The sequence below is a fragment of the Pagrus major genome, chromosome 15, assembly GCF_040436345.1.
Source record: "Pagrus major chromosome 15, Pma_NU_1.0".
Classification (NCBI taxonomy): domain Eukaryota; kingdom Metazoa; phylum Chordata; class Actinopteri; order Spariformes; family Sparidae; genus Pagrus; species Pagrus major.
Window position 1 is genome coordinate 3,362,226 of NC_133229.1, and position 9,299 is coordinate 3,371,524.

Here is a 9,299-nt window from a genome sequence, read left to right on the forward strand (position 1 = left end):
CATTCATCTTACTTGCATTGCTGCTTCATTTAGCTGCCACGAGCAAATAAATAGGCAGATTTGGTGTAAACATAATAACAATTTTAGCTTACAATGCTAACATAGAGGCTAACGTCTCTGTCGAACAAGTAAACAAGTGTTGACAATAATGCAGAGACAGAAATTGTATCGACACCATCTAATAACACAGAAAAAAACTAACGGCAGCTTTCACAGTCATAAGCCAGCATCAGCATGAAAGTTATCTGTGTCACAACATCCACAATAAAGACGAAAGATTACCTGCTCAGGGTAATCCATTTTGGGAATATTTCCTATTTCATTGTCGTAAGATGCATAATGCAGCTTGTTCCTTTATCCAACTTGTACAATGAACATTGAAAAAGGAAGTCGAGTGTCGGAAACAGCCTAAAAGTAAAAGTTGGGCGTTTTGAAGCGTGTTGGCCGGAGCTGTCAGTTTAAGGAGAGCGAAATGAAATAAATACAACCTAACAACAAATAGCCTAAATAATTTAGATAGTTCATAACTGTTATACAGTGATATTTCCGCCACTTTCCCACAACTGAGAGAGATAATCACCGGGATTTTCAAAGTAAACACACCGTGTTTGAGACGGAGACTGAGCCGCTGCTGCTGCAGTCGTCATGAAGTAAGTCAAACTTTTTTGTTGTTCACCTTATCCACCAAGTGTCTCCAACCAAACACTGTTTAAATCTGTTGACCTGCCAGGAACGTAGTTAGCTGTTCACTTCAGAATATAGCCAATGCTAACAATGCTATTTTGTTTGCAGGTAAAGTTGCTAGCTGTTGTAGCTAAACAGCTGTTGTAACGTTATGCTAACGTTACTCGTTTGTTATTATCAGCTGTTTTGTACGTCATTTTAATACTTGTCCATCTAAGTCTGTGTGAAATGCCTACAATTATGCTAGAAGTAAGTTAACTGGACCCTGCCCAGTCTTATAAGTAAGGCTTAGGGGTGTTTTGATATTAATTTTGATGAATTAAACTGTAGTGTGGTCTGTGTTCACAAACGTATGTTACCAGCAGTGTTTGTGCATGCAGACAGACTGCAAAGTAAAGAAATATTCTAAATAATATAATTAATGTCATGTATCCCTATAATTAGTGAGTAAAAACTAAAGCTACAATTAATACACTGTTCATCTGTGGATGTACAGTTGACACCATCAAAATAAAGAGGAAAGATGAACCTCGGCCATATATTTTCTGTATGCAGTGTTTTAGTTTATTTGGAGAAAGTGAATTTCTTTTTCAAACTTTATTTTTAAACTTGGACAGGAATCATTTCCACTCTGCACACCACTCTACAAAGCTTCCTCAACTCCAGCCTGCTCAACTATAGCTAAAGAACAAAATCCTCACACATCCTTTTTTCTGAAATGAGAGTGATGCAGCAGCTACACTTATTCTACATGATAATTTATAACTAATAAGAAGTCTGAACTTTGTTTATATTTGTTAATGTTAATTTCACATCTTCTCCTATAGTGGTAGTTCAATCATTGCTATACAGGCACACCGCTGTTAAATGAGTGTAATAGCACTACACTCTCACTATGGTTTCTTTCATCAATTTGACATAAACTTGACATCTTTGTTGTTATTGTCATTACAGCTGAAATGGAAGGTCCTGTGTTGGCCCTGTGCAGCTGCCTGACACTGCTCATGGCCAGGGATGATTTCTGCCCTAAGTGCAGGGCACCAATATCTCAGGAGAGTACGGTGGCTGTGGCTGGCCTGTCCGAGGCCATGCAAGTAATTAGAGGCACTTTCTAAAAATGTTGTTGTTGTTGTTGTTGTTGTTTTTATAAATGTGTTAAGTTATATTGTTGTGACACATTGTGTTCATCAATTAAATGTTAAGTTGGAACTCAAAACCTGACTGATGTGTTTGTTAACTGCACTGTTCTGACATTTTCTCAATCTACACATCCTACAACACACCATTTCCTTTAGTGGGTATTTTATAACTCCCTCCACTTCTATAAGACATTTTGCATTTTAATAGGCTTATAACTATGGCAAGAGAGGATACAAATACACCAGTAAAAATAACTTTGTTCATGAATTGTTGCATTTTTTACTGACATAATTAGACCATGTGTATACCTTCACTGATGAATACAAACAACAAATACAATACCTCAATGATTTATAATGACTTCATTTTCTGGGACCAGTATGAGCTACTACATGTTTCATGTGGGTACTGTACAAAGATTAACCATCTCTTCTAATTAAAAGACAGTGTTTAAATACAAAACTGAATCAGTGTTGAAACTCCTTCACTCCTCCTAAGGTGAGCGACATTCCTTCCACATAGATAGATAGATAGATAGATAGATTACTCAGTAATAAATGACTAAAAACAGATAAAAACACAGCAGTTAATTCACATAGTTATTGCCTGATGCGTGGATGGGGAACAGGGAGTGTCCGGGGTGCAAGGTGTCCTGCTGGACTAAGGACGCAGCCCTGGGGGAGGCCGGTGTATGCTGAGTGATGCTGGAGGAGGTGTGGTGGCTGATCCTGATGCACTGGATTCTGTTGACGAGGAAGTCCTTAATCCACCTGCAGAGAAGGTCTCCCAGACCCAGTGTTTGTAGTTTGTCAGTCAGTTTTCTGTGTAGTGGATCTATTGGTCCTGTATGCAAATTGGTGTTGGTTGAGGTCAGGAGAGATGCATGCCTTAATGTGGGGCAGTAGTCTCTCCAAGCATTTTCATAATCACCGACGTGAGGGTAATCATTCAGGCTTGTGATGGCTGAGGTTTTTGGTACAGGGGTTATGGTGGCAGTTTTCAGACATCTGCCTCCCCAAGTGTCTCATAATCTTTCTACTCTGGTCCTCTGGAAACTCTGCAATATTTTGTTAGCTTTAAAAACATATGTCTTACATAAAAACTGCATAAAGAAAATATATGGCCGAGGTTCATCTTTCATCTTTATTTTGATGGTGTCAACTGTACATCCACAGATGAACAGTGTATTAATTGTAGCTTTAGTTTTTACTCACTAATTATAGGGATACATGACATTAATTATGTTATTTAGAATATTTCTGCTGGTAACATACATTTGTGAACACAGACCACACTACACCACAGTTCAATTCATCAAAATTAATATCAAAACACCCCTCAGCCTTACTTATATGACTGGGCAGGGTCCAGTTAACTCACTTCTAGCATAATTGTAGGCATTTCACACAGACTTAGATGGACAAATATTAAAATGACATGCAAAACAGCTGATAATAACAAACGAGTAACGTTAGCATAATGTTACAACAGCTGTTTAGCTACAACAGCTAGCAACTTTACCTGCAAACAAAATAGCATTGTTAGCATTGGCTATATTCTGAAGTGAACAGCTAACTACGTTCCTGGCAGGTCAACAGATTTAAACAGTGTTAGGTTGGAGACGTTTGGTGGATAAGGTGAACAACAAAAAAGTTTGACTTACTTCATGACGACTGCAGCAGCAGCGGCTCAGTCTCCGTCTCAAACACGGTGTGTTTACTTTGAAAATCCCGGTGATTATCTCTCTCAGTTGTGGGAAAGTGGCGGAAATATCACTGTATAACAGTTATGAATTATCTAAATTATTTAGGCTATTTGTTGTTAGGTTGTATTTATTTCATTTCACTCTCCTTAAACTGACAGTTCCGGCCAACACGCTTCAAAACGCCCAACTTTTACTTTGAAGGCTGTTTCCAACACTCGACTTCCTTTTTCAATGTTCATTGTACAAGTTGGATAAAGGAACAAGCTGCATTACGCATCTTACGACAATGAAATAGGAAATACCCCCAAAATGGGATGTTTTATTATACAATGTAAACAATGGAGATTCATTTATACTTCATGCACGGACCGGTTTAACTGGTAATGTGCATGCTCGTCGTCATAGATGTAAATGCAAGATTGTTGAGATTGTTTATTGAAAATCTGGCAATATCTGATGTCTTCTCCAAGTTTCTCTTTGCCTGGGAAGCACAGCAGGCTTCAGGTTGTACTCATGACATGTAATCAACCAATAATACTGGGGGATAATTAATGGGGCAGCGGGAAATTAAGCAAGATTAGGGAATGGGGATTATGGATTAGGGCTGGGCGATATGGCCAAAACTGTTATCATGATATATTTTTTTATATCAATCGATGTTGATAATTATCACGATATACAGTATATTTAACAATAATAATGTTGAATTGACAGTTTTAAGAGTATTTTCCTTAGGACAGAACCCAAAACAAACAAGAAGGTTAATTATGGTTTATAAAATACAATTATTTATAAAATACAATTATTTAATTATTTATACAATGGCTTTATGTTAAACACTGAATAAATAAAATGATGAATATGTACAACAAATTGCTTGTTTCAAACGTGTCTCAAACATCTTAAAGGTAGTATACTGAACTGAACATTGATAGAAAGAAAATAAAATAAAAAGGTAAATGTTGAGGATGATTATGCTGTATTCTTTGAATATTGCACATTCTTGAGCTTGCAGGTAGTTGTTCAGTTCAGCTTTAATGCCTCCTGTTCTGTAAGACCTGATGTGGTTCGGATGTGCGACCAGACCACATATCAGCGGTGACATCTCTGAGCTGCTCCTCCAACTTCACCCTACACTCTGCATATAGCTGATTTTTTAACTGTGCTTACAGGCATCATATGTTTAGCGATACAGTACGTAATTGCACTGGTTCTGTCTTTGTGTCGTTTCGGTTTCTTCTCATATGGGGTAATGTCTGAAAAAGCAGCGGCAACTGTTGGTTGAACTGAAGTTTGACTAGTAGAAGCAGTGGGGCTGGGCTGTTGGCTACTTGAGGGGAGGCTGACGCTATCATGATAGCACTAAGTACTGTTTGGGAGGGTACCTTTTGAGATGATGGAAGAGGTTGGTGGTGTTTCCAGTTCTGTTGAGGACTGGTCGCCGACACATTTTGCACCTAATGGTGGTCTGTCCTTTGTCAGACTTCAGGCAGCCGAACTATTTTCAGATAACCGAAGTGGCATGACCTTTCTTCGGTAAAATTTATTTGTCTTTGTCAGTTTCCTCGCACTCGGTTTCGCTAGTCGGACCGCTCATTGTCTTGTGTCAGCTCGACACACAGGTGGTCACCGTCATTCTGAGTAGTTGTGAGTGGGAGGGTCCAGAAACATGTATCAACCACATGCATTTGTTTCTCTGCTGTGTGACTGGCTGTTAATGTAGTGTTTTCTGGGCAAAGGAAAACGGACTCAAAAATAACTGTATCGAAAAAAAAACGTGTATCATTCGTTCATTCGTTTTTCAAAATAAAACCAAAAATAAAAAAACGAAAAAATGACTCCTATTCTCAGTATTTGTTTCCAAAACCAAAATGAAAAAAAAGATAACGACTTGTTTTTTCGATTTCCGATTTTGTGCTCACATGAAAAATAGAAAAATTGGATAATGGTCGTTATCCGTTTTGACCAGACCTATGGACTCCTTTCTGCAAGAGGGTCACGCTTATGACAGAAGACATGACCACAGAAAAAATTAGAGTCATTTTCCAGCTGTGTATTTAAGTATATTACACTTGAGGGTGTGCTTTACCGTCATTATTGTCACAACAGTGGTGCGTCAAGCGCCTCTTTCCAACTTGAGCTTAACGTTAGCTTTCTAGAGATCGTGATTTCCCAAAACTGTATAAATACCACACATAGCAACACAAAACTGCTTTGCTAGCTCAATCATGTTGTAACTAAGATATTCAGTGGAAAAAAATTTTTTTTCATGGACTGATTATTGAGTTACTGAGTTATTATGTTTGCCGTCTTTACAGTCATTTTAAGCTAGTAGCAGCAGGTTGTTGTGCCATATTAAGCACCCGGGTCAATGACTCACCCTCACAGCTGATTTTTATCTACAATGAACCTTTATTACAATTATATTTAAATATACTGCTTTCATTGATCAGAAATTTGATAGTTTATATGATCCATTTTTTGGCGAGTTTTTTTTTCCAGATTATTGTTAAAGTTACCTGTGAAATAAAGAACAAAAAATATTTTAATGTATTTATTACAACCGGTAACTTAGGCTAAATATGTTCACTGAACACTTGCAGATATATGTACATTTACTACATCTTCTCATACATCTTAATATTTATTACTTCTGCTTATTCTGCATATATACACAATAAATGTATCTTACTGTTCTTCTACTGTACTGAATTAGGCTACCACAACAAAGAGTACAAAGTGAAAATATAAAGAATATACAGGCGGAGAAATATTTTCAGTGATGAGACATTTTTCATTTGAGCATGGCGAGCTGTGCTGTCATGCTCATTTGAGCACAGTCTAAATGTCTGATTGACAGACAAATCAGATTGCTCGGTCGGATCTACGTGTTATATAATCTTTATTTTATTCAAAACAAAATGATCATAGACCAGACTTATGGTATTTAAGTTACATTAAAACAATGCTTGTGTAGGTAACGTTAGCACACATAGCCAAACAGAAACTATTGCTAACATTATTCTTACTTCTAAAGCAAAATAAGTTACTGCTTGCAAGCGATCCAGTAGCCTAGTCTTCACAAATAGTAATAATAATGTTAATTATCCGAAGGCTATAGTTTATGAACCTTAAAAGTCAAAAGCCGTTTGATCCCTCCTTGTGGGGAATCAGCAGAGCTAGGTTCATGACTTTGATGATGTAAAAGTTACATTATGACCTTATATAGTTTATAAACTGGCAATATCAATGTGTGGTTGCATGTGTGGTGTGGTTGCATGTGTGTTCATATGAATAAGAACAGTGCCTCTTCTAACCTAAACACCTGTCTTAGATCCAAAAGGAAACTGTCTATTTGACAGGCGACACCAACGTGGCCATATTTCCCCGACCTGATGGTGACTTCTGCTCTGACCTCATCGCCAGAGGGGACACAGAGGGCCGCAGCCTCAATGCCCCCCTTAGAAATAGAGACACCAGCTGCTGGCACCCTACGGTAGCATTGTCTATCAGGTCATGCTGCCATGAAATGGCTGCCACATACACCTTCAAAGTGGAAGGTGCACGGCTGTCATCCAGGAGAGAATGAAGAAAGTCCAGAACGGTGGCCACCAGACAAGAAGTGGGGTCCTCCCCCCTGTCAGCGCACCAGGCAGAGAACCTCCTCCACTTGCTCTCATACTGGAGACGGGTGGACGACGCACGAGCATGCGAGATGGTTCGTCGGACAGGCTCAGTGCAACCGGTCAGGAGCGTGTCGGGCCCTGCAGCGGCCAGGCCCACAGCTGGAGATAGCAGGGGTCGAGGTGCCTGTCGCAAGCCCGACAGACGGGGAGTGGCCCATGTCAGCAGGCACTGGGACACCTGCAACAGTTGCGCCGACTTGGTGCCCCCCTGATGATTGATCTGGGAGACCACTGCCTTGTTGTCCGACCGGACCAGCACGTTTCCCCTGCAGGTGCGGTAGAAAATGTTGCAGAGCCAGGTGGACAGCCCACAGCTCCAGCACATTGATGTGCTGCGTGCGGTCCCGAAGAGACCACCGTCCCTGGGCGGACCTGCCACGCCAGACTGCACCCCACCCTAACTGGGATGCATCTGTGGCAACCATCTCTCGGAAGGAAGGAAGGACCCCCAAAGGCACACCCCCCAGTAGGAACGCCCTGTCCTGCCATGGTGCAAGGGCGCGGACGTATACCTGAGACACCCTGATCAGCTTGTGCTTGTGAAACTTGGGGTCCAGATGGAAGCTGTTCAGCCACATCTGGAGCGGGCGCAGGAGCAACAGGGCGGAAGGTATGGCAGTTGATGCAGCCGTCAATTTGCCCAGGAGCTGCAGGAACTGAATGTAAGGTAGCCGCCTGCCCCTCTTGAAGAAAGGAAGGAGTCGGAGGATGTCGTCCACACGTTTCTCTGACAGATAGGCCATCATGGCTACCGAGTCCAGAACCAGACCCAAATAGGCAGTCCGCTGAGTGGGGACCAGGCAACTTTTTGCAATGTTGCGGTGAGGCCCAGTCGGGCCACATGCGACAGAAGACGGTTGGTATCCCGGATCACCTGGTCTCGGGAATGCGGGCACACCAGTCGTCGAGATAGGGCAGGACCTTCATGCCCCCCGCCTGCAGAGGCGGCAAGGCTGCCGCAACACAACGGGTAAACACACTTGGGGACAGGGAGAGTCCAAAGGGGAGCACCCTGAACTGGTAATGGTGGCCCTGGAAGGCAAACCACAGAAAGGGCTAATGATGAGCAGCGATTAGGACATGAAAGTACGCGTCCTTCAAATCTATGGACATGTACCATTCGTTGGGACTGACCCCACGCTGAACATCTGCTGTAGTCAGCATGTGGAATGGCAGAACTTTTAAGTACCTGTTTAGGCCTCGCAGGTCCAGGATGGGCCATAGTCTGCCATACTTCTTGCCGACGAGAAAATAGGTCGAATAGAACCCCCCGGGATGAAGGAGGGGGTCCACCGGTACGATGGCACCTTTGTCCAGGAGGGTGGACAGCTCCTGGGCTAAGGTTTGGGCCTTGGCGATGGATGTCATTTTCACCCGGCCGAAGGCTGGGGGCCGGCGTCAGAACTGCAGTTCGTAGCCCCGGGTCAAGGTGAAAACTACCCAGGGGTCCGGACAGCAGGCTGCCCAGTGACTGAGCTGCTGCTGGGAAAAGCAGCCGACGACCGGCCCTGTGGCCCTAGCGCCGCTGCCCCCGGCCCCTGAAGGAACCGGAAGGATGGCGGTCAGGCTTGGAGGCCTGGGGCCGATGTGGTGAGTGGCGCACGGTGGAGTGAAAGTCGCCTGCCGGCTTCTCAGCATCCCATCACGAAGGCCGCTGACCACTCTGGGGAGGCAGCTGTGGAGGACGTGGAGGGGCAGATGGAAAAGCTCTCTTGTGAAGGCCCGCAAGCTGCCGCCTGGTCTCATCAGCTTTGGCTGTGCGATCCAATGCATCCAAAGCTGCAGAGCCAAACAGCTCACCAGGTTCCGCCGGCACCCGGTGAAGGACCCTACGAGTCGCCTCCGTCAGGGGTGACTGGGCCAGCCAAACGTGGCGACGAGTGTGGACAAGTGTTGACATAAGCCGACCCAATTCTCTCGTCTGACAGGCAAAAGTCTGCAGTGAGGCATTGCAGATGTCACGGATGGAGTCATCCACCTGAGCATCCTGCAGGGGAAGCCGAGAGGGCCAAAAGGAAGTAGGAGAGGGTGTTTCCAAGGCGGCCGATGCGTGCTGCCGTGTTGTAAGCTCTGCAGACATAGTC

General features: G+C 43.1%; 1 pseudogene; it reads right to left on the minus strand.

Annotated features, from left to right (window-relative positions):
- Window positions 1-6,880: 6,880 nt before the first annotated feature.
- Window positions 6,881-8,853, minus strand: LOC141009679 (uncharacterized; annotated as a pseudogene).
- Window positions 8,854-9,299: the final 446 nt, after the last annotated feature.